We start from the raw sequence: 21,591 nt of genomic DNA on the forward strand, positions 1-21,591 counted from the left end.
ATGTTGCACGTTTGACCCCTGGTCAGTGGGGTGGGGGCCAGAACAGCGCAATCCCTGCAGGACCCAGCGGAAACGACCTGTTCTATAACCAGCCCTCATTCACAGCCACAATGTGGGACCCTGTGGTTAGCCTGGGTGTTGCGCTAACGCCTGGCCTACCCAGAGCCAAGGTGCGGAGAGAGGACCTGGCTCAGCCCACCAAGATAGCTCTGCCGCCTCTGGGCATGGGCAGGGAGGGCCTGGCCACGCTGGGCATGAGCTTAGAGTGCTCCCGGCCAGTCACGCGCCCTGCCAGGCGGTACCACTGCACCCTCCGCATCTTTTCCACACGTGGGCGGGGTCATTTTTAGGTGCACTGAGGCCCATGCGTGGGCCTCCCCACTGGAGACACAAAGCCAGCTGGGTAGCACGTGCGTCTCTCCGGGGCAGCCGTACAGGTTCACAGAGAAGGCTGCAGGTCCCTCCAGTGGGGAGGCTTTCCATGCCCGGAGCGGAGGGATCAGTGCGCTTGTTTGGAGCCCTTGTGCTGGGGACAAAGAGATGTGACAGCGAGTGCACTTGGATGCCTCCCAAGCTTTCAGCAATGACACAGACACGCTCGCTTTTCTGCCCAGCCCAGCCCTCCCCACCTCCAACTACACCAGTCTGTCAACAGGGGCTTCCCAGGCAGTCCCCAGGGCAGTGGACAGGCAGCTGGGGAGCAGCTCAATCTATTCCACAGCCCAAGGGCAGGCAGCGCTCCAGCCCCAGGCTCTGGCAGTGCCCCTGACACGACTGCTCAGTGGGGATCTACTACCCCCAGCCTTGGGGATCTGCCCCCCTCACCACATCACCCCAACAGGGGTACAGTAAGGTGCCCCCCAATAGCCCTAGGTGGGCAAACCCAGCTCTGTTCTGGGAGTTGCCAAGCCTCATCAGTGAGGACCACCACGGCTGCAGTGGGCCTGTGCTCCCTGAGCCACGGAGTTCGGGAGTAGGTCAGAGTGTGGGCTCTGGTTCTGACCCACCTCTGAGTGCTGGCTCACTCCCCCCACCGCCTGGGAGCCTCTCCCGCAGCAGGTGGGGGTCATACATGACAAAGCTATGCATCACCCCCCTCTCCGCCAGAACCTTATCAGCTCCACACGAGGCATCTCCAAGCACCACCCCCCCTGCAGCCCCCTCTCCCGGAGCTGCTCTCCGGCCTGAGAGCTGAAACCCAACCCTTGCCCTTCGGACGCACTTGCCAGCCAGAGACACGGCCGATCAATACCCCCCCCGCCCCGCTGCTAGGAAAATGCACCCTTGCAGTCGCGACCTGGCTGACGGGGCCAGGCGAGAAGCAGGGACAGCGTAATCCAGCTCCCAAGCAGTCTCTACTCTCCCTGTGTTGCAGCCTCTGGCGGGGAACAGCCTGCCCAGCTACTATACATCTGTCTCCTCCACTCCTCACCCCGTGGGGCTCGGGAAGCTGCCACCTCCTCAGGGCTCACGACCCACAGGGAGCTGAACTCACAGCTGCTGGCACACACCACCATGGGGAGAGCCTCCACATGCCCCACTGTTCCTGGGTTCCAGCTGCTGAGGCTCCAAGAGGGAGGGCTCAGCTAGGAACCAAAGCGAGGAGCACGTCCAGCACCGTCCTCCTCCAGACTCTGGACACCAGCCTCCGAACCAAGCCTAGTTCTACGGCTGTCCAAGGACACAGGGAACGAGCCCCGAGGCCCAAGCAAAGGGCTGAGGGCCGGGACCCCCGGGGGACATCTGACACGGTGTTGAAGGGGGACCTGCAGCACGTTAAGTTTTTCGGAAGTGGCCCCTCATTCTGGTTGTCTGGATTTTTGGAGGGCCGGAAGCTGCCGGGTGAAACCCTGAGGCACCCAAAATCAGGGGTCTCTTTCCTTCTGTGCCTCGATTTCCCCACCTGTGAAAGGCAGGTGATACCACGGAGCTATCGCAGCCGCCTGGGCGGGTTCCCTTTGGTTACACGGGACTCCGAATGCCCAGGGTCAGGTTTTCCACAAGAGCGCAGGGCCTGATCCCCACAAGCCCAGCCCCCAGTGGGTGCCTAAGCTGCTGAGCGGCCGTGAGAGCCTGGCCTGTGATGCTGTCTGTACACAGGCCTTGCCCAGTGTCCCTGTTGGAAGGCCACTGGCCCCTCCCCTTCCCCTAATGCTGGGCCTTTTGAACAGGTGCGGAGCGGGCCTAGCCACGCCGAGGCTGCTGGGGGACTGGTCCTGCTCCCAGCAAGGGCACAGGGTGGGCCGGCCTTTGTCTGACAGTCTAGAGGGGATGTCCCAGGCAGGGCCACCTGAAGCATGAAGCCAATGAGGACCGCTCACCTGCCTCCCCCAGCCGCTCCTGCTGCTGCTGGAGCTTCGCACAAGCCCTGCCCTCCAGCCGGGGGAGACAATGGGGCTGTTGTTCGGCCGCCTCCCCGCCCAGCCGAGTTGAACGGGCTCCACTCCGTCTGGCTTCTCCGCAGCAGGAGCTTGTCTTCACCCCACCCTCAACCCCAGCCTGCTTTGGGCTGGTGAGCCCTGCGGGCCCAGCCCCGAAGCCTGTTATCCCAAGCCACCCTTGACCTGGCATTGACAATCAGAGCAGAGTGAATTAAGCCTTTTGGCCCAGCCAGCAGCGGGGCGAGAAGGCCTCCCTGGGAGCGAGGCAGTAGTCAGGCTGACAAGCAGCGTGTGGTTCTGGGAAGGACAAGAACCCAGTACAGAAGGGGCCGGAGCTGTGGGCAAGCGGGAGGGGAGGGGCAAGGATTGCGTTCCCCTTTTCCCTGTTACATTTCACTTATCTTCCTTTTCTCTGAAAAACTGCTTCAGGGGAGAGCAGCAAGTCCTCATGCTCCGAACGGGGAGTGTCTGCCACCAGGGTCATGCACCAAGTCCCTCTCTTAGCAGCTTTCTTCCTGACAGGACCCTGAGATGCAGCCATCTCTGGTGTGGAGGTGGTGTGGGATGGAGCCGGGACGTGCAGCTTGCTGCACAGCAGTGATGCCTGGGACCAAGCCGCATACAGGGGCTCTTTGGTCCCGGGGAGGCTCACATGCAGTAAGCTCCTGGAGCACTGAAGAGCTGAGCTGACCCCGCTGGGCTGTTAGCCTTGACCTTGAACGGGCCTGGGCTTTCAAACCTGAGGCTTATCACACTAAGCCGTTGCTTCCAGACGTGAAAGATGGGAGGGACACAGGAACTCAACCCTAGTGTGATCTGTCACCCTGCGCCCTCCCCTCCAGGAGGCTTATCACCGCGGCTCATCAGTCTCATTGGGAATCTCTCCACCTCTGGGCCAGGGGGCCTTTGCTTTGGTGCTGTGTGGTGCTCTCTCTCTTCTGGCCAGTCAGCCACACCCTGAGCCCATTCCAGGTGGCACAGAAATCCAGCCTCACCGCTCCCCTTCCCAGGGGCTGCACCCAGACCCTCTCTGTGCCTGGGACCCCTCTAGAGAAAGGGGGTGGGTACTTCCAAGGAATGGGGCTGTGAGGATCCATTCCTGAGTGCCTGCGAAGTGCATGGGAACCCTCACTGGCCAGCACCAGGAAGGGCAGGGGCGATTTCCCCCGCCTGCCCGCGAAAGCCTCTCTCTGTGTGGCAGCACTGCACGATGGCGGGAGCATGGGAGAGGCTAGATAAGGAGGTATTGTAGGACCAAGCAGGCTGAGTTGCTGACTGGAGCACAGGATACATGAGCTCAGACTTTCCAGAGGCACCGTGGCCGGCAAAGCCAGGGGTGGAGTCCCTGACTCCCTGGGAATGGCTTCAGCAGAGACCCGCTCCTCCTCACACTGGGCTTTGCTGTTAGCAGATTAGGAGAGCCCTTGGCAATCTCAGGCTGCCCACAGGAAAGGGGATTAGAGCTCAGGTTGATGCTCACTCCAATTGCAAAGGGACACTGAGCAGTGGAATCTCAGGAACCACTAATGCCCTGGCCACAGCCTTGCTGAGCGTCAATCTCACGGCTTTCCTGTTGTACCACCCGTGGGTGGGCCAGATTCTGCAGGTTTGGAAATTCACAAGGATGGGAAGGACATAAGTACGTTGCACGCTCTGTTCAGCTAAGCCACGCCCAGCCTACCTCTCAGCCATGAGCTACATAGCATATGAAGCCCATCCATGCGAAGTTGCATTCATTGGGAATGATCCAAGTGGAGCCACTTTCCACATATCAGCTGGACAGAATCCATGTGAAGCCACCTCCTGCATATTCACTGAGGACAATCCCATCTCAGGGGCTCACTAAGGATGACTTGCAGGAAGCCATATGCTGAATAGCTCCTGGGGACCAGCCACATGAAGCCACATATTCCATGAGAATGAGCCACGTGAAGCCTTCTCCCACATACCCACTGTGGACAATCCACATGAAGCCACATGCCACATACAAACAGAAACGATCCATGTGAAGCCTCCCCCCCCATACCACCAGGGACAATCCACATGAAGCAACTTCCCATGTGTTCAGAGGGAAGAACCCACTGGAGGCCAAGTACCACACATTCACTAAGGCTGATCCACATGAAGCCACAGCTCCTGCCTTTCCAGGGGATGACCCATTGCAAACCACATCCTGCATATTCACTGGGATGACCCGTGTAAAGCCCACACCCACTGTATTCCATACGAACAAACCACGTGAAGCTATGTCCCATATATCCACTTGGGACAATCCTCCCAAAGCCACACCCTGCATAATCAGTGGTAAAGGTCCACACGAAGCTACGGCCTGGATAGCCACGGGGGCAGAATCCATGTGAAGCCACATCTCACACATCAACTGGAACTGATCTGCACTGAGCCGTGTCGTGCGCGTGCACACACACACAGGGGTGGCCCATGCAAGTCACTGGCACAACACACACTTCAGTGTAACGCCTTGTCTAATTCCACGGGCAGGACAGAATGCTCCGCCGGGGAGGCTCCAGGTGAGTGCCAGGCATTGCCTTTGGGGGGCTGGCTCAGGTGGGTCATGGCTGGCAGAAAAACTGGGGATGAGCCACTGTCACAGCATGTAACGACCAACATTGTTATGGGCCAGGAGAGTAGCCAGAAGGAAATCAGGGTGAAGAAGGGAGGCCAGGGAAGGAGGACCAAGTTTGGGCAGCCACCCAGGAAAGATTTAGAAGCTGCTCAGCTGATTAGCAGAGCGCCCATGGCCAGCAATGTGTGTTTCTGCTGGTGGTGCACATCGCACATACCTCAGTGCACAGAACAAAATTTATTCCACCCACAGATGGGAAACGTTAGCGGGAACCCTAGTCTCGGCATGTTGTATGGCACAAAGGGAAAGCCCGGGGGAGCATCTGTCTGCTGGGAACAGTGAGCAATGCTGGGAGCTGGAGGAGGCTGGAAGCACCTCACCCCACCCACTGCTCGACCAGGCAGCTCTCTGTGCTGGGGTCACATCTGGCTGAGTTGGAAGGCTCTGACAAAGCTGTCAGAAGCAGCTGCTTGGCCCTCCCTGGCAGCCAGACAGCTCCCCAGGTATTTTTAGATGATAATCACATCATCCCAAATAATCACAGAAAACGTTGCTCTCATCCCCATCTGCCCCCCACAGGCCTGCAGCTGCCAGCTCCCCTCAGAGCTTTCCCCCAGGGGTTTCCAGACCTTAGCTAAGTCCAGGCTGGAAGCAGCCAGCAGCCGCTGCCCATGACGGAGAGACGGGCTCGTTCAGAGATAGGAACATTTCAGACTCTCCCTTGTGCAATAACAGCGTCTCGGCCACACGCCTCTCGCACCGCCCACTGGCTGGGCTCTGCCGCACCCTGAGTCAGCTGCCAGTTCACCATGCCCTTGCCCCACACGGACACCCAGACAGACAGGGAGATGGAGAGACCACTGAGGTGCAGGCGGGGAGATGGGCCAAGGCGGGAACCAGCAGCAAGACAAGAGACGGACGACAAGAGTGAATGAGGGGCTGTGTCTGGTGATGACAGACAGGCAGACAGACAGCAGAGTCGGACACACTATGGGCCCGGAGGAGGAGGTGGGCAGCACTCCAGCTGTCCCTAGAATCTGTCCCTTTCACCCACTGCGGTCAGCTCCCAGCCCTCTCACGGCCCTTCACCAGAAAGCACATGCTTATCTGGAGCAGACAGCTGTGCCCCACCCAAATCTGCAGCCGTTCTCTCCATAGCAACCTCCAATCTCCCAGGGCCAGTGATCCCAGCCACCCGGGCTCTACTTGGCAGCCAGGCTGAGAACACACGTGCTGCTGGCGGCTTGCGGGGGCCATCAGAGATAAGGCTGGATCCTACCCATGTTTGGGATTCTCACCCCAGCCAGCCGTGAGCTGCAGGGGCTGGGATCCAGGTCTCTCTGCACCAGCCCCGGGACCACAGGGACTGGGCACTGAGAGAGCTGAAAGCCAAGCCGGGCAGAGCAAGGGGCTGGCCCACACACGGCTCCGACTTATAGCATAGATGGGTTTGACCCTGTGCCAGCCGAATCTGCAGGAGCAGGAGTGTGACTCTAAAGCCACGGCAATGCCCAGCTCTCTCCGGCAGAGCCCAGGCCTGTGCCATCCTGCCAGGCTTCCTCCTCCCTCTGGGCTGTTCGGCATTGGTGTGTAGCCATTGGGACCCTGGGGAGCTGGCGTGGGCTGTGGTGCCAGCATTACCCAGCCCTGCGGCTGCTCGCCTCCAAGGTAAACAGCCCTGTCACCAGCTGTGGGCAGAGAGCCGCACCAGGTGGGCAGGGCCCACAGCACTTGGCTGACCGAGTCCAGGCAAGCCTGAGATGCTGCTGTGGGAACGGGGAAGCACCTGGAAGTCAGGCCCTCACTTCAGCATTCCCCATTGCTGAGCCTTCAATGCTCAGGCTTAGCCAAGCTGCAGGCTGGGGACCCCTTTGGGCAATTCCCCCACCCCCACAGCTGGCCAGAGCCTTGTGCCCTGTCCTCAGAGGCACAGATGACAAGCCACACATTGGTGGCTTCTAGGCTCCCTCCCCTGTAAGTACAAACCCACACACCCGGAGAACACTACAGCCGCCTGTCTGCGTAGCCATATGGCCTGGGAATCCCAGCAGCTGCACCAGCTGTCTAGCACACATAGCGCCCAGCCCAAGAACTCTGTGCTCACAGTCGGAGCCTGCCACTGGCTGCCCGAGAGGTGCCCCTGCCTCCCACAAAATCACAGCACCCAGCTCCAGGTCTCCGAGTCCTTCTCACTCTCTCCCCCACCATCCGAATACAGAGCAGCACAAGTACCCCCCTGGTCCAGGGGGCAGCCAAGGCACGGGCCGACTAAGGACAGTGAATCAAACTTATACCCAGTCTGCTGGAAGTGCGACACAGTCAACCAGCGGGGGAGATTCACGCGCAGGAAAGAGGCACACAGGCCTTACCGTGCTCAGCAGCAAACACAGACTCTGCTAGCCAGCAGTGCTGGACCTATTTGTGTGGGAGGGCAGGAGCTGAGATCCTTCCAACCAAACTGTAAACCCTGGCTATCATCAAAACCACTTCAAGCCAGGGGGTGCTGCAGCACCTCCAGCCCCACTAGTTCCATCCCCTCTGCTGCTAGCCTGCTGGACTTAGATTGTGGGCTCCTTGGGGCAGGGATCGTTTTTTCCTTCCTTTGTGCAGCACCTAGCACACGACGGTGGTACTCAGGCACAGCAGCGCTACAAATGCTAATAAAATGTTAATCGTCACAAAAACATCATCAATATCTTTCCTTCCATCCGCTCTTCTCCCTCCCACGGCCAGTGCAGAACGCAGACCAGGACAGAGCGCCAGCCTACCCACTGCGTCCGGCAAGACCGATTTAACCTACCCACCCCTCCTGAGAGAAAGGCAATTCCCAGCCCCTCCAGTGGCGCCATGCAGGGGGTGTTTCCAGGCAGGGGCTGGCCAGCCAGCGGGACAGGCATGGAGTACAGAGCAGCATTGAGCATGGCCAGCACAGTCCCCTTCCAGAGCGCAGTGTTGGGGGCGGGGTGGGGAGCTGGGGACAGGAGGCTCTCGGTGCACAAAGCCAGGCTGCCATGGGTGACTTAGGACCCTCCGCCCCACCCCCACCATCCCCAGCAGCTCCAGGAAATCCAGGGTTTGACTTTTCACAACAGCCAAGCGTGTCAGCTTGCAGCAGCCGGCAGGAAAGAGGCCAGGCCGGAGCAGCCACTGCCTGAGAACTGGGGGAGGGGGTGCATGCATGGCTCCTGCTCCCCCCTTCCTAGCTCCTCCCCCTTTTCCCACCTCTCCTCCCCTCTGCCTCATCACCGCTCGTCCTCTAGTTCCTTCTCTCCATCGCTCATTGTCTCTCTCCCCTGGCATTTCCCCTCCCGCGCGCTGCGGCATCATGTGAGGGTTGCTATGGAAAAGACTCACAGCCAGAAATAAGCAAGGGATACGCTAGGTCACAAGTTCCTGAAACAGACGGGGAGCCGGGCCTGCGAGCCAAAACCGCACACCTCTTCCCACCAGCCCAGGGCAGCAGAGAGGGACGGGCAGGGCACAGGCGCCCACCCCCACAGCCTCTGGGAATATCTGGGACAGGGTCTTAGGGTCTGCAGTTCTGCACCCCCCACCTGACAAATAGCCACCCTCCCCCATTAAAACACCAACGACTCCCTTCCCCCTTCACCTCCCCTGCCTGCTGCCCAGGGATGCTGGGCGTCAGCTCAGTCGAACCCAGGGCAACCGTTCCCTTTCTAACCTGCCCTCACCCTAGGGCAGGGACTTCCACTGAAAGATTCTGCTCTCTGACCATCCGGGCTGACCTGCCCTCCAGGTGCCCCATCCACAGCCCAGCCCCCCCCGCCACCGTCCCCAGTGGGTTTAGAGCCCAGATCCTGGCGAGGGGAGAGAACTCTGATAATATGTAATGAACCTGCGCCTACAAGGACTGTAGCCACCAGCGACAGTGCCTTCCAGCTGCGGAGCTCAATGTCCTGCCCACCTCAGAGAATTACACTTATGTTCCTACAGGGGCAGATAAGGGTGGGAAACCAAGGCACAGAGAGAGGCAGTGACTTGCCATAGGCCATTCAGTGAGCCAATGGCAGAGCACTCTAGGATGCAATTCTCCAATCGGAGATGTGCATGCAAGTTCTGCTGAAGGCCCTGGGGGAGCCCATTCAACTTACACCATGACTGGAACCCAGGAGTCCTGACACTCATCAAAGTTCAGGCCTGTCCTTCACCCAACAGGCTGCATGGCCATCCTGTCCTCAGCTGCCCTCCTCCCACAAACAGGTGCCTGGCCATTTAGTAAATGTGTGCACACACCTCGCGTCATCTCCACCCCGTATGTTTTCCCTAACGCAGCCCACAAACTCTAACATGCAGTAGGCCAGTACCACTAGCCCCATGTTACAGATGGGCCATCGAGGCACAGCACAACCAACTGACATGCCCCAGGTCACAGAGGGAGTCAGTAAGAGAATCAGGATATGAACCCAGGTCTCCTGAAGGTCTGTCTAGTGCGTTAAACACGTAAAACAGCCTGCTTGCTCCTGGCAAGGGGCAGATCTGAGCTGGACTTCCGTGCCCACATGGAATGAACTCGGGCTGCAGGTCCATGGAGGAAGAGAACTGAACGCAGGCACTAGCTGGGTAAAGGAAATCATTTTTCCCCTTCCCTCTGCGGTAGCCAGTCTCCTTTCCAGTAGGAGCCTCTTTCCTGGTGTGGTCCTGTCCTGCAGGGAGGTCTGCACATTCTGTCTGCATCTCCTCTGACAAAAACTGGGAGCAGCAGATGTAGAGACACAGCCCAGGACTTTTCCTCGCCTCCTTGTCTGCAGCAACAGGCCAGCCTGTACAGTCTATACAGCTCCCACCGGTGCCACTGAACTCTGGGTCCCCCCGAGTCCCAACGCAACCAGCTGACAGGCTGCATGCGCACAGCTTCCTCCCAGCCCTGCACCAGCCAACACCGGCCAAGTCCATTAGAGACTCAGCCCTAGCAATGCAATCTGAACGCCAGGAGCCAGTAGTGATAATGGCATGTCAATTACCGTCCAGGAGGCAGCCAGGTCTCACTTACAGCAGGGACAGGGGACGCACACAGGGGCAGCGCCATCCGTCCAGCTTCCTCGGGGAGAGGTCAGCCCAGCCCAACCAGCTCCATCAGCGTTGTAGACCTGCTTGTCAGAACACAGCTGCCCCAGCTCCGGGAGGCATGAGCACGTGTGCCCACCACGCAGGATGCGTGTAGCTCATGGCCAAGGGGGACCTCGGCTTAGGGTTTGTTTCGCCTTACCCCCCGGGCTCCTGTACCATGCAACTAGTCCCAAAGAGCTGGCACGGGGCAGGTAAGCCGAAAAGCAGCCTGAGCCCAGGCAGCAGCAAGGAACTCGGCCGAGGGGAAAGCATGCTGGAGCCTCACGCACCTGGCTGCTTCCTGACAGAAGGGTGAAGACGGACAGGAAATGACTCACAGTTCCTCGGCAGCCCCAGAGCACCAAACTGGCTGATGCTAAGCAGGCCTGGGATAAGGGAGGGGAGCAGCAGGGCTGGGCAGAGCTACTTGGGAACGCTCTGTCCAGCTGGATGAGCAGAAGCCCACGTTCCAGGCACAGGACTTTGTGCCCAGGCTGGACTTGGCATGGGGGAACCGCAGAATGGCCTGCATGCCCAAGCAGTGGTTTGGATGCGCTGTGTGGTGGTTAGGGCCTGGCCACGCCGTTTAGTGGGGGCTTGAGCGGCTGGCCACCAGCTGGATTTGGGTGACTTTGGGACCCACATTCCTGACCATGATTTGGATGCCCTGCGTAGCCCTACAGATTGGGGAGTCCATTAAACGTCTCCTGGGATCTATGTGGCAGCTTGCTCCTCAGTGCCTGGTACAAAGGCTTTACTAGAAGAGCAGTGAGGTGGCAGGAGCACCCAGGGAGATGCAGAAACAAGACCCATAACTCTGGGAGAGCTTTTCAGCATCTGTCTCCTTGTTTGTCCAGCTGCCCTTCCCTGGTCCCTCAGCAACGTGCTAGAACAATGCCTTGAGGGAGGCTTGCACTGCCGACCCACTGCTATTGACAATCTGTCCCTTCCGGGCTGGTTAGCATCACCCGGCAGAGGTGCCTGCTGGGAAAAGAATGAGACGTTAACATGGAAACTTGGGCCACTGGCCGAAAACTAGGCAGCTGGGGGAACGTTTCTTGCTTCAGCTGCATGGGTCAGAGTGGAGGCTGCTCGCTCCCCGTGCAAGGAGCAGTGGAAGTGGGCAGGGGAGGATGGAGGCAGACAGCTCTCTCCAAACCAGCTCAGCAAGGCAGGTTTCTGCCGAGCACAGGCACACCAGGGAGGGGTTCTAGGCAAGTGCTGTGGGGGCCTCAAAGGTCCCTGCCCTCAGCCATCAAACAGGCTCTGGCCCCTGGGCTCCCAGGCAGAGGGAGTTGCCCAGCCAACATGCTCACGCTTCACAGGCTTCTTGGCATGAAGACAAGTCTGTGTCAATTGCCGCTCCCAGGTCAGGCTCTGCAGGACGAGAGCAGGGGTGTATTGCTCACTCTGGCTGCCTCCCTGTCTCTTCAGCAGCCGAGAGAGAGACAGGAGGGTAGCTGCTGAAGGCTAGGGTGCCTTGCGCTTGCTCAGCTGGGGATGCCTGTAGAGCTGAGATCAGGGGCCCCACAGGTCCATGATCAGCTGCCAGGCTGGAAGCTCTCTTCCCAGGTCTACCAATCCCCTCGCTCCACCCCTCAGTTTCCCCAGCTGCAAAGTGGGGAACATGATATGGCCCTTTTTTTTGCACTGTGCTGTTCTGCAACCCCCATGGCCAAAGCATTTTTTTTCCAGACTCAGCAAGAGAGTGTGGAATAACAACAAGCTGTACACACACACCAAAATGCAAGTCTACAGAGCCTGCATCCTCAGCACCCTCCTTTATGGCAGCGAGACTTGGACCCTGTACGCCCGCCAGGAAAAGAGGCTGAACGTCTTCCACTTGCGCTGCCTCAGGCGCATCCTTGGAATATCATGGAAGGACAGAGTGACCAACACTGCCGTCCTCGAGCAAGCTGGAATCCCAACCATGCACACCCTCCTCAGGCAGCATCGACTCCACTGGCTTGGCCACATCCACAGGATGAATGATGGAAGGATTCCAAAAGACATCCTGTATGGTGAGCTAGCCTCTGGCAAAAGACCTCCCAGACACCCCCAACTGCGCTACCAAGATGTCTACAAGAGAGACCTCAGAGAGGTAGACATCAAGCTGGACAACTGGGAAGACCTAGCAGACGACCGCAGCAGATGGAGGCAGGGGTTACACAAGGGCCTTCATATGGGCGAGATGAGGATCACACAGCTAGCAGAGGAGAAGCGAGCGCACAGAAAGCACACTAAGGACTTGCCAGACACCCACCACATCTGCAAGAGATGCAGCAAGGACTGTCATTCTTGTGTGAGTCTTCATAGTCACAATAGACGCTGTAAATGAAGTCCTCAATTGAAACTATAAAGGGCGCGATCCATAGTCTATGCAGACTGAAGGATGCCTACTATGGCCAAAGCACCGAGAACCACATCTAGGCAGGGGGAAGGGAGGAGGGCCATTTTCATCACCTCTGACAGCCCAGCGTTCAGGGGGACCTGACGCTCGGGTGGCTACTTCTGACATTGCTGTAATCCAGCAGGGTCCCCGGTTTCTGAGCACCAACAGGAGCTGGCAGCCATTGCTCCTCAAGCCTGGAAGCATGGCACTGGTTTGCAGCAGCCGGGGACAACGTACCCTGCAAGCTGAGCATGTGGGCGGCTGCCCAAGAGAGAGTCGGGTGCTGCCAAGCTGATGAGCAGAGCTCCCACAGTCCTCCGCAGCCGGCAACGCATGTTGCTGTGGGTGCTGCCACCGTGCACATAGCAACACGTGCTCTGGCCTGGATGGAGAAAGCAGAGGGAGCCCTGGGTGTGGGTAGCGCTTGTCCAGAGGCACCATGGTCAGGCGTCTCGGCCACAAAGAAGCCCTTTGGATTTAACCAGTGCCTTTCGCCCCAGGATCCGGAAGTGCTGCCATGTGCACTGAGCATCTGAGTTGCCTCTGAGATTCCCTGCCTGAGGAGACTTGCTCCCACAGATCCAGGGCTGTCTTTCTCACAGGGAGGGGCAACAGAGCGTGCCGCATGGATGCAGGGGGCCAAGGCGCCATGCTGCTGTGAGCTCTCGGTGCCAGCGCACCTGGCTTGCAAGTGGAGATGCAGAGCCTGCGTGCTGGAGAGAACAGGGCTGTGATGCAGCCTGGCGAGGAAAAGGCACACGTGATGTGGAATCTGGGATTAGAACAGGATGGGCCAGATCACAGTGCATGCAAGGAGGTGGGAGGAAACAGGGACGGTACAGAGGATGGAAGGGGGCCTGGGCCAAGCTGCATCCACCCAGAGAGACAGAGACACGTACGTGGAGCTACTGCACCAGCATGCATGTGCCTGAATGGCCGTGGCTGCGGCATGGCTGGGAGCTGCCTTCCTCCACCTCAGACTCAGGACCTCAACATCCCCAGCAAGTACCGGAGGGGTCTGAGCTCCTGCTTTATGTCCTGACAGCCTGTTCTCCATGTTTTCTCCCTCCAGGAGCAATCCTGCATGGGGTTCTCAGATCCAGGCTGGGATCCTGTAAGGAGCGAGCGCATTCCCATGGGGCCCCAGATGGGGTCCCTCTAATTTTTTCCGTCCATGGTCAGAATAAATTTTGTTATGTGCACTGAGGCACATGGCGATGTGCATCACCATGCTGCTGGCTGTGGGAGGCTGTGGGTGCTCTGCTAAGCAGCTGGGCAGCACCTGCCTCTCTCCTGGGCAGTCACCCAAGCACTCAGCTTACAGGGAACACTGGCTGAGACAGTCCCTATGGATGGTACACTCTGCGCAGGCCCTCACTGGGGCCCTGAGATGCTGCCCCACTTGCAGAGGCCATCAAAAGTGAGCCTATATCCCATTACACCTCCTGCCCTGGCTTTTGCAAGGGTCCTAGAGACTTGAGGCCATTGCCATCCCTTTGAGCCGGCAGGTGTCCTTGTTCCCAGCTCAGCCAGGGATAACGGGCCGTGACTCCCTGGCCACCTGCCCAGATACACCTCCTGGAGGGCAGCCGCCTCAAAGCAGCTTAGATCTCTCCTCCTATCCCCAGCCATAGCAACGGCCCTACCTGCCACTGTGGAGACGCAAAGTCAAGGCTGGAAAGAGGCAGCGACGCTAATGGCACTTGTCCAGCTGGGCGTACTCCATGGAGGGGGCTGGGGCGGAAGGAGACAGACCAACTATTCTTTGAGGGACTTCCGAGCAAGCCTGCCTCCCTCTGCCCCTAGCTTTCTGCAGAACCTGACCTGCCTAGGACACAAGCAGTGCCTGGCTCCATCCCACACGGCGCGCTGAGGAGTCGCCCTGGGGTTGTGGAAAACAGGGCAGGGAATCATTCTTCAGGAGGGCGAGTTTCCTTCGCAGGCCTCTTCCTGCTCAGCGCAACGAAGTGAGATACAAGGGAGAGCTCTGTCCCCTTGATCCTGGGTTACTGTTACAGAGCATTTATACGGAGCTGGAAACACGCATCGGTAAGCCAAGACCAGGTCTGTGTCATCGTGGCTGGGCACTTTCAGCACTAAGCCAGAGAGGGCTGTCAGGGATACTATGGTGAGCACAGATAGAATGATAGACTCATAGGACTGGACGGGACCTCAAGAGGTCATCTAGTCCTGTTCCCAGGCCTCGTGGCAGGACCAGACACCCTCCAGGCCAACCCTGACAGGTGTTTGTCTAGCCTGCTCTCAGAAATCTCCAGTGCCGGAGGTTCTGCAGCCTCCCTCAGCAATTTATTCCAGTGCTTAACCACCTGACAGTCAGGAAGCTTCTCCTCATGTCCAACCTAAACTCCTCTTGCTGCAATTTAAGCCCAGGTTAAAGAGAACGATTTTTCTACTTCCTTGTAGCACCTTCTGTGTACAGGTTGAACCTCTCTAATCTGGCACTCTTTGGTTCAGCAACATCCGTAATCTGGCATGATTTTAGTTAGCTGGACAATCACTTATCACAGGCGTGGCCAAGTTTTCCGTGGTCAAATAAGGTTTGTTTCCAGACGCTCCGTGCTCTTAATAGGCTCTCAGTGTCCTGTGCCGCTGTTCAGCTGTAACTTACCCCAAAATGTCTTCTAAGCGCCCAGGAAGCAGTGGAACTGTTCGTAATGCTGCTGGACAACACTGACCTCCCATAGTTTGGCAAATTCTTTCATCTGGCACCGGTCAGGTCCCCAGGTGCCAGACTAGAGAGGTTCAACCTGCACTTGAAAACTGCTATCATGTCTCCCTTTAGTTTTCTCTTCTCCAAATCCACTTTCTTCCAATCTTGCTTATAAGTCATCCTTTCTAGGCCTCTAATCATTGTTTTGTTCTTCTCTGGACTTTCTCCAGCTTGTCCACCTCTTTCCTGCAATATGGCACCCAGAATGGGACACAATACTTTTTTTGCAACAGCATCACACTGTTGACTCATATTTAGCTTGTGATCCACTATGACCGCCAGGCCCCTTTCTGCAGTACTCCTTCCTAGACAGTCACCAACAAATAGATGTGAACACATGCTCATGAGGCCCTGGCTCTCCCAGGCATGATGGCAAGACCAAACACTGCTTGCCTCTCCCCTCTGCTTGGGTTGGCTACAGTGGCCCCCCTCCCTTCCGGGGCAGGCAGGCTGAGTGGAAATTAACACCACCGTGGCAAAGCAGAGTTGCGCACTGGGTCTCTGTTAGGCCAATGGCAGTTTCTGAGCTCAGCTGATCCTGCCCTCGCCCAGCAGGGACGGTTTGATTTTAGCACTGGCTGAGTGGGGCAGGAGGGCGTGGTGGTTGACACCCCTTAACTGCCCAGCAAGGCTTGCATTCCCCTTCCAGACAACTCAGAGCAAAGTGTGCATGTCACTTGACCAGGAGAGAGCCAGGGAGCCCTCTGCTTTCCCCCAGGCCTCTCTCCCACCGATTGTCTCTGTTCAGCAGCTGCACCATTGGGTTCTCAAACTGCACTGTGCAGCAGCAGCGTGTCTTGCACTGAGAGCCCAGAGCCTATCTCAGGAGCTGAGGATGCAGGTTTTTTCTTTTTTTTTTTTTTTAAACCAACAGGCTGCAGAGGCCTGGGAGCAAAGGAACTGAGCCTCCCTGTCAGCTGAGAAAGTCCAGCTCAGCATACACAGCTTGCAAGGAGCAACAGACACAGAGCTGCCTTAAAGCCCCTCATTTCAAAGAGAGTGGTAATTCCTAACTGTACCATTGTGGCTGGGGTCCACCTGTCTCCCTCTGCTCTGTAGTGTCTGACATAGGGCTGGCGCTTCTCACACAGCACAGCTGCTGGCTCAGAGGGCAGCTCCCACAGATGGATGACTTCAGCCCCGGCTCTGGGGCAGAGACCTCTCCTGTGCAGAGGGGACAGCATGCTGGCGGCACACAAAACAGCTGCTAGGACTGTCATGCAAGGCTGGATAAACAGCCCTGGAAACGGGAGCCTGGATTCCCTGGGAGAGAAATGGGGCAGCGGTGGCTGGACCCCAGGCTTTACAAGCAAGAGCAGCAAAAGGAGCGGGGGTACGGACTGAGCAACAAGGCCAAGCTCTGTGCAGACTTGAACCCGCTCGACTCCAGCCCCCGGAGCCCCTGCATTCTCCCCCCAGAACCCGGGCAGCCAGCGCCGCTAGGAACCGACACTGGGAGAATCAGAGAGGGAGGAGTTCTTCCCTTTCCATACCAACAGTCCAACTGGGTGGCAGTGCCCCGGCTAGATGCAGCACTTCCAACATTCCCTCGCAGCGTCCTACCAATGGGACTGTCCCACACCCCTGGCTGGCAGCCCCCAGGACTGTGGAAGCCTTTGACATCTCAGCCCAGGCCTGGGTCAGACCTAGCTGATGGCCTTGATCGTAAGCCAAAACAAAGCAAAACACAGGGCATCCAACCAGAGAGACTTTGGGGCGGCCATGTGGGCTAGTGGTCCATCAAGCTGGGCAGCACCTGAATCTCTCCTGGGCAGCCTCCCAAGTGCTCGGCTTACCGGGAACGCTGTTCCCGAGTTGCCTAGAGCGCAAACCCTTGTCTCATTCCTGTTTTAGCCTGGGCAAGGCTTCTGAGCTTCCTTACGACATAAGGGGCTCTGGGAAGAGCCACAGAAGCCCTGGAACTGTATTGCCACTTGCAACTGGAGGGAGCTGGCTCCTTGGAGGGCGCCTTCAGCGGAGGGAGGGGAGATGTCCGGTGCTGGGGGCAGCATGCCTCCCATGCAGCCTTCCGGCACGCCACAAAAGCGTGCCTGTCGGAAAGGGACATGAGAAGCACAGCCCTCCTGCCTTTCCAGGCCCACCTGCACAGGGCGCTGGAGCAGAGGTTGACAACTGGGCTGGGTTTTTCTCATTCTCTCTGGCTATGAGCTCAGGCAAGCTGGGGAGCACATTTGTCAAACACAGGCCCCCAGAACCTCCGCATTGCTCACCTGGACACGTGGTTTGGAACCTCAGAGCACAAAGTTCATTGTGTGCCCTCAGGTCCAACCACTGGCCCGCAACTGCCTTGTTCTGTTGCCTCAGCATGCAGATTGCAGTGCTAAAAGGCTAAAACCAAAGCATGTTGAACAGCCTCTCAAACCAGCAGTACCTGCGCAGGCCAGAAAGACCCCGGGAGCAGAGCCCTGCCAGAGAGCTCTTATCAGTCAGGGCCTGGCTGGCTCCCAAACCCTGGCTCCTGCCAACCAAGCGCCGAACCCCATGCTAGCAGCACAACACCACTGCCCCACCTCACCAGCAGCACCCCAGGGGCTGGGTGCACCCAGGTTTCTTGGGGACCTGCATTTTGGAAGCCACCTACCAAGAATACACCTTTTGTCGTACCCAGCAACGCCGCTCCTGGCGGTGGACGTGAGCTCCCCCCTTTAGCGAACCTGCCCCCTCTCCGGGTGCCCGTGAAGAGGAGGAGGCCAGAGAGAGGGAAAAAAAGAGCAAAGGGCCAACAGCTGTGAGAGGAAGGAAGGAAGGAGCAAGCAAAGCAAGAGGAGGATGAGGAAGGGAAGGCAGGAGGAGGTAGAGCTGATGCTAATTACAACATACCAGCTGAGCTCTGGTCCCTGCCGGTTCTGCACACTCGCTCGCTGCCGGTTGGGTTAGTCCTGGGCACAGGCACCAGAGTGGAACAGCATCTGCCTGGAATGTGCCCTCTCTCGCCCCTCACGCCTGCCGAGCCATGGCAGAGGTCAAGCACGAGTTCAGTGAGATGGTGCGGCGGACCTCCCGACTCTCCCAGCTGGGGCTACGGCAGCCTGCTCCTGGAGTCCCGCATGGCTTCCCAGCCCGAAAAACAAGCCGAGAGCGAGAATAACAACAGGCCCCAGGAGCCCAGAGGACTGCTCCCCTGCCCGCTGGCTGCCAAACGCCTCTCCTTCCGCCTCTTGCTTGGAAGTGTCACAGCAAATTCTCAGCCAGCTGCCCTCGCCGGGTTGTGCTGCTGTGCAGGCACTGTGTATCTAACAGCACGACAGTCCAGTGTGTGTGTGTGTATCTCCCAGCCCAGCAGTGGTGCCTGCACAGTACCGGGTGGTGATAGCAGGGTAGATTTAGAGAGCCAGTCAGAGCGTGTGTGTGTGTGCGCCTGTGTGCAGCTCCCCACCTCTGCTGCTGGCTCAGTCCATTTCTGAACAAGAGGAGAATTAACCAGCATCATGACGAAGCAGTATTTATGCTAGGTGGCTGCTCTCCATCTTGTGCCCTGCCTCCCTCCCTCCCTCCCTCCCTCTGTGTTCATGTCTGTTGTTGCAAAATAAAATAAAATAAAATAAATATGTACCTGGACGCTCTGTCCCAGAGCCAAAAATCACACGGCAGAATAGAAACAAGAGGCATGGGCAGCTGAGCGAGGATCAGAAATTTCCCCCCAGAGAACTCAGGTAACGTGACAGAAAGGACCCACGCGTGACAAACAGGATGTCACCTGCAGAAATGGCTTTGCTGCAGCTGGCTCTAGCCTATGGCTAGACCACTGGTTCTCAAGCAGGGCCTGGGAACCCTTGCGGGGAATGCGAGCAGGCTTCAGAAGGGTCTGCTGAGCAGAGCCAGCCTCACACTTGCTGGAGGCCAAGGCAGAAAGCTGAAGCCCCACTGCATGGTGCTGAAGTGCAGGGCAGGGTTCCCTCTCATTTCTTCCAGCCAGACATTTTGTTGTGTGCCCTGAGGCATGTGCAGCTGTGCGCCACCAACACAAATGCATTCTGCTGGCTGTGAGCAGCTGTGGGTGCTCTGCTAATTAGCTGGGTGGAACCCAGCTGCCCAAGAGCTCAGCATATGTGGAACCATGAGCCCTACCAGCTGGAAGCCAATGTAGCTTTGCCAAGGTCCCTGTGGCATGGGGCCTCAGACAACCGCCTCCTTGGTAACCCTGTGCCACCTCTAGACTTTATCGGAATGCCCCCAAGGTCCCAGGGATTGGAATGGGGAGGGTGAGTCACAGGCCTTGCTAAGGAAGCAGAATTCAGAGCCCATGGCGGAATTTGGCCTGGATGCTGCACTCAACACACCTGCTTGTGGAAGAAGATGCTGCAGGGTCTATAATGACCATAAATGCCCTGGGGCTTGGTGTGACAGCGGATCTCACTTTTAACAATGCAGCACCCTTAACGTGAGCCCGGGGAACCCTTTCACTGCTGCCCCTGCATGAAGGAACAGCCTCCTCTACTGAATCACCAGAACCAGCTTTGGCAGCAGCTTGGTTTTCCTGAGAGATCTCCCATCCGTATCCACTGTGCTTAGCACAGTGACCCAGGTTCATCTGTGGCTTGAGATGCAGGTTTCTTACACAGTCAGAGCCCTGCTCTTTGGGGTCACATGGAAGGGGGGCAGGGAACCTGCTGGTACTCTCTGATGGGGTGGAAACAACAAGGGCCTCATTTTCCAAGGCGCACACAGCTCCGCTCCCACGCAGGAGGTGTCAGGGTTGCTCGCTGACTAGGAAAACTAGGCCCTGTGCTCTGCAGAACAACCCTCCTGGCTTCACAGAACCGGGAATCAGGCAGGGGCTGTGATGCCTAGCAAGGTGAAGTGTCCTCTGACCTTCCGGAGCTGCTTGACTTCCCAGTCCCAGCATTTTTGCTGGTGCCGTATTCCCAAACAAATCCAAGGGCTCCCCCTTCAGGAGCTCCTTTGCCACAACTGCATAATGCTCGTCAGTGGGTTGCAAGCCCAGAGTCATCCCTGGGACAACACAGTCACCCCACCAGCTGAGGGAGAGCAAGGCACAGTAGCCCCTCTTGGCCCACATCTAGAACAGCCCCAAACTGGAGCAGAGACTAAACAGTCCCTGGCAGTTCTGCAAGTGTCAGGGAGCAGGGCCCTTCCAGAGCATGGGATGTGGGGTGGAGAGTGTCAGAGACGGAGCAAGGAAGATTCAGGTGTCTCCCTGTCTCCAGCAACATCCCACCCCCACCCCCACACACACTTACAGTGTGCAGGGAAAGCAAGGTGGGGGGTTATGATAGCAACACCCCCCTTTGCCATTTCTCTGGCCCCTTTAGTCCTCTGCCAAGAGTAGAAATGATCAGCAGCCCTACTGAAGCACCCGTTCCCAGCTCTGCCACCTGGGCATGGAACCCAGACAGGCTAACAGCCAGACCATGCTAGTAACCACAGGTCCCCCACACTCACCCAGAGACATAAATAACCTTTGTTGTCCTGGCTCACACCCCTGCTGCTCTCCCCACAGACCCCATCCCTGCCCGGAGCCACGAGCCCCATAAATGATCAGGAGTTGCCCACTGCATGGCCTATGTACACACGCAAACCCCATTTCTCACGCATTAAGAACGCTGCAAAGTCCACAGATGTCTGGCTTCTTAGAACATGAGCGTCAACAAGAGGAGCTAATGACATCATAGGCAGGAAACGCTAACTCAGCCCCTCCTGGTCCATCACTTAAGAAACCAGATTCACCACCGGACCCCTTCATCCATCTCAAGGTACACACGGCCCTGCTTCAGAGCCGCCCTCCCCAGGATCGTGGTACTAGGATTCCTTACCATGCCCGGTGGTGGCAGTGCCACATGGCGATCTCACACGCAGTCTGCTCGGACTGCTGCATGCTCGCAGATTCTCGTTCTCGCAGAGAGCCCGGCCGGGGGGGGGTGGGGACACAGGCGGGAGAAACTATGAGGAGTGTAAGCAGCTAAGCCAATGCTACTTCATCTACCAGCAGACATCTGGGTGATGTGTCTGTTCCGACAACCTCATCTCCAAACCCCTCACCTTGGCCAGGCTGCTCCCAGGGCCCCGTGGGGACCCTAGGACTGCACGTGGGTGCTCTGCGGGAGGTCACCCCGGCTCTTTGGTGGGAGAGGTTGATTCTTAGGAGCAGATTCCCAGCAGCAGAGCTCTGGGGCAGTGGGGCAGAGGGATGGGCAGACACACAGGCTACCTCCTGGACATACCTTGTCACTCAGACCCACTCACACACTGTCCCGGCGCCGCGCTTACCCCGTCAGTAGCACGCGGTCAGTCTGACCCTCCCCTGTGACTGTGCCACACAATTATTCCATACAGCAAGGGTTCTCTACAGCTCCTGGAGATGGGAGCACCGCCCCCCCACAACCCCAGCACGATAGAGGCTCCATACCCCCACCTTTGGGACCGATGGCATGCACACCCCTCCTCTAGCCTTCCT

The 21,591-nt window shown here is 57.9% G+C and overlaps 1 protein-coding gene across 6 annotated transcripts in view; it reads right to left on the reverse strand.

The window, feature by feature from the left end:
• Positions 1-18,667, reverse strand: part of DMTN (dematin actin binding protein) — a 32,058-nt gene extending 13,391 nt beyond the window's left edge. For 2 of the 6 annotated variants that reach the window (XM_074981725.1, XM_074981723.1), the window contains exon 1: positions 17,997-18,661. The gene's annotated coding sequence lies outside the window, so the exon portion shown is untranslated. Of the gene's footprint in view, positions 1-8,211; positions 8,268-17,757; positions 17,910-17,996 lie in introns of those variants that run through there. The other 4 variants (XM_074981729.1, XM_074981726.1, XM_074981727.1 and 1 more) reach the window with 4 other exon arrangements.
• Between the last annotated feature and the right edge of the window lie 2,924 nt (positions 18,668-21,591).

Source organism: Carettochelys insculpta, chromosome 31 (genome assembly GCF_033958435.1).
Source record: "Carettochelys insculpta isolate YL-2023 chromosome 31, ASM3395843v1, whole genome shotgun sequence".
Classification (NCBI taxonomy): domain Eukaryota; kingdom Metazoa; phylum Chordata; order Testudines; family Carettochelyidae; genus Carettochelys; species Carettochelys insculpta.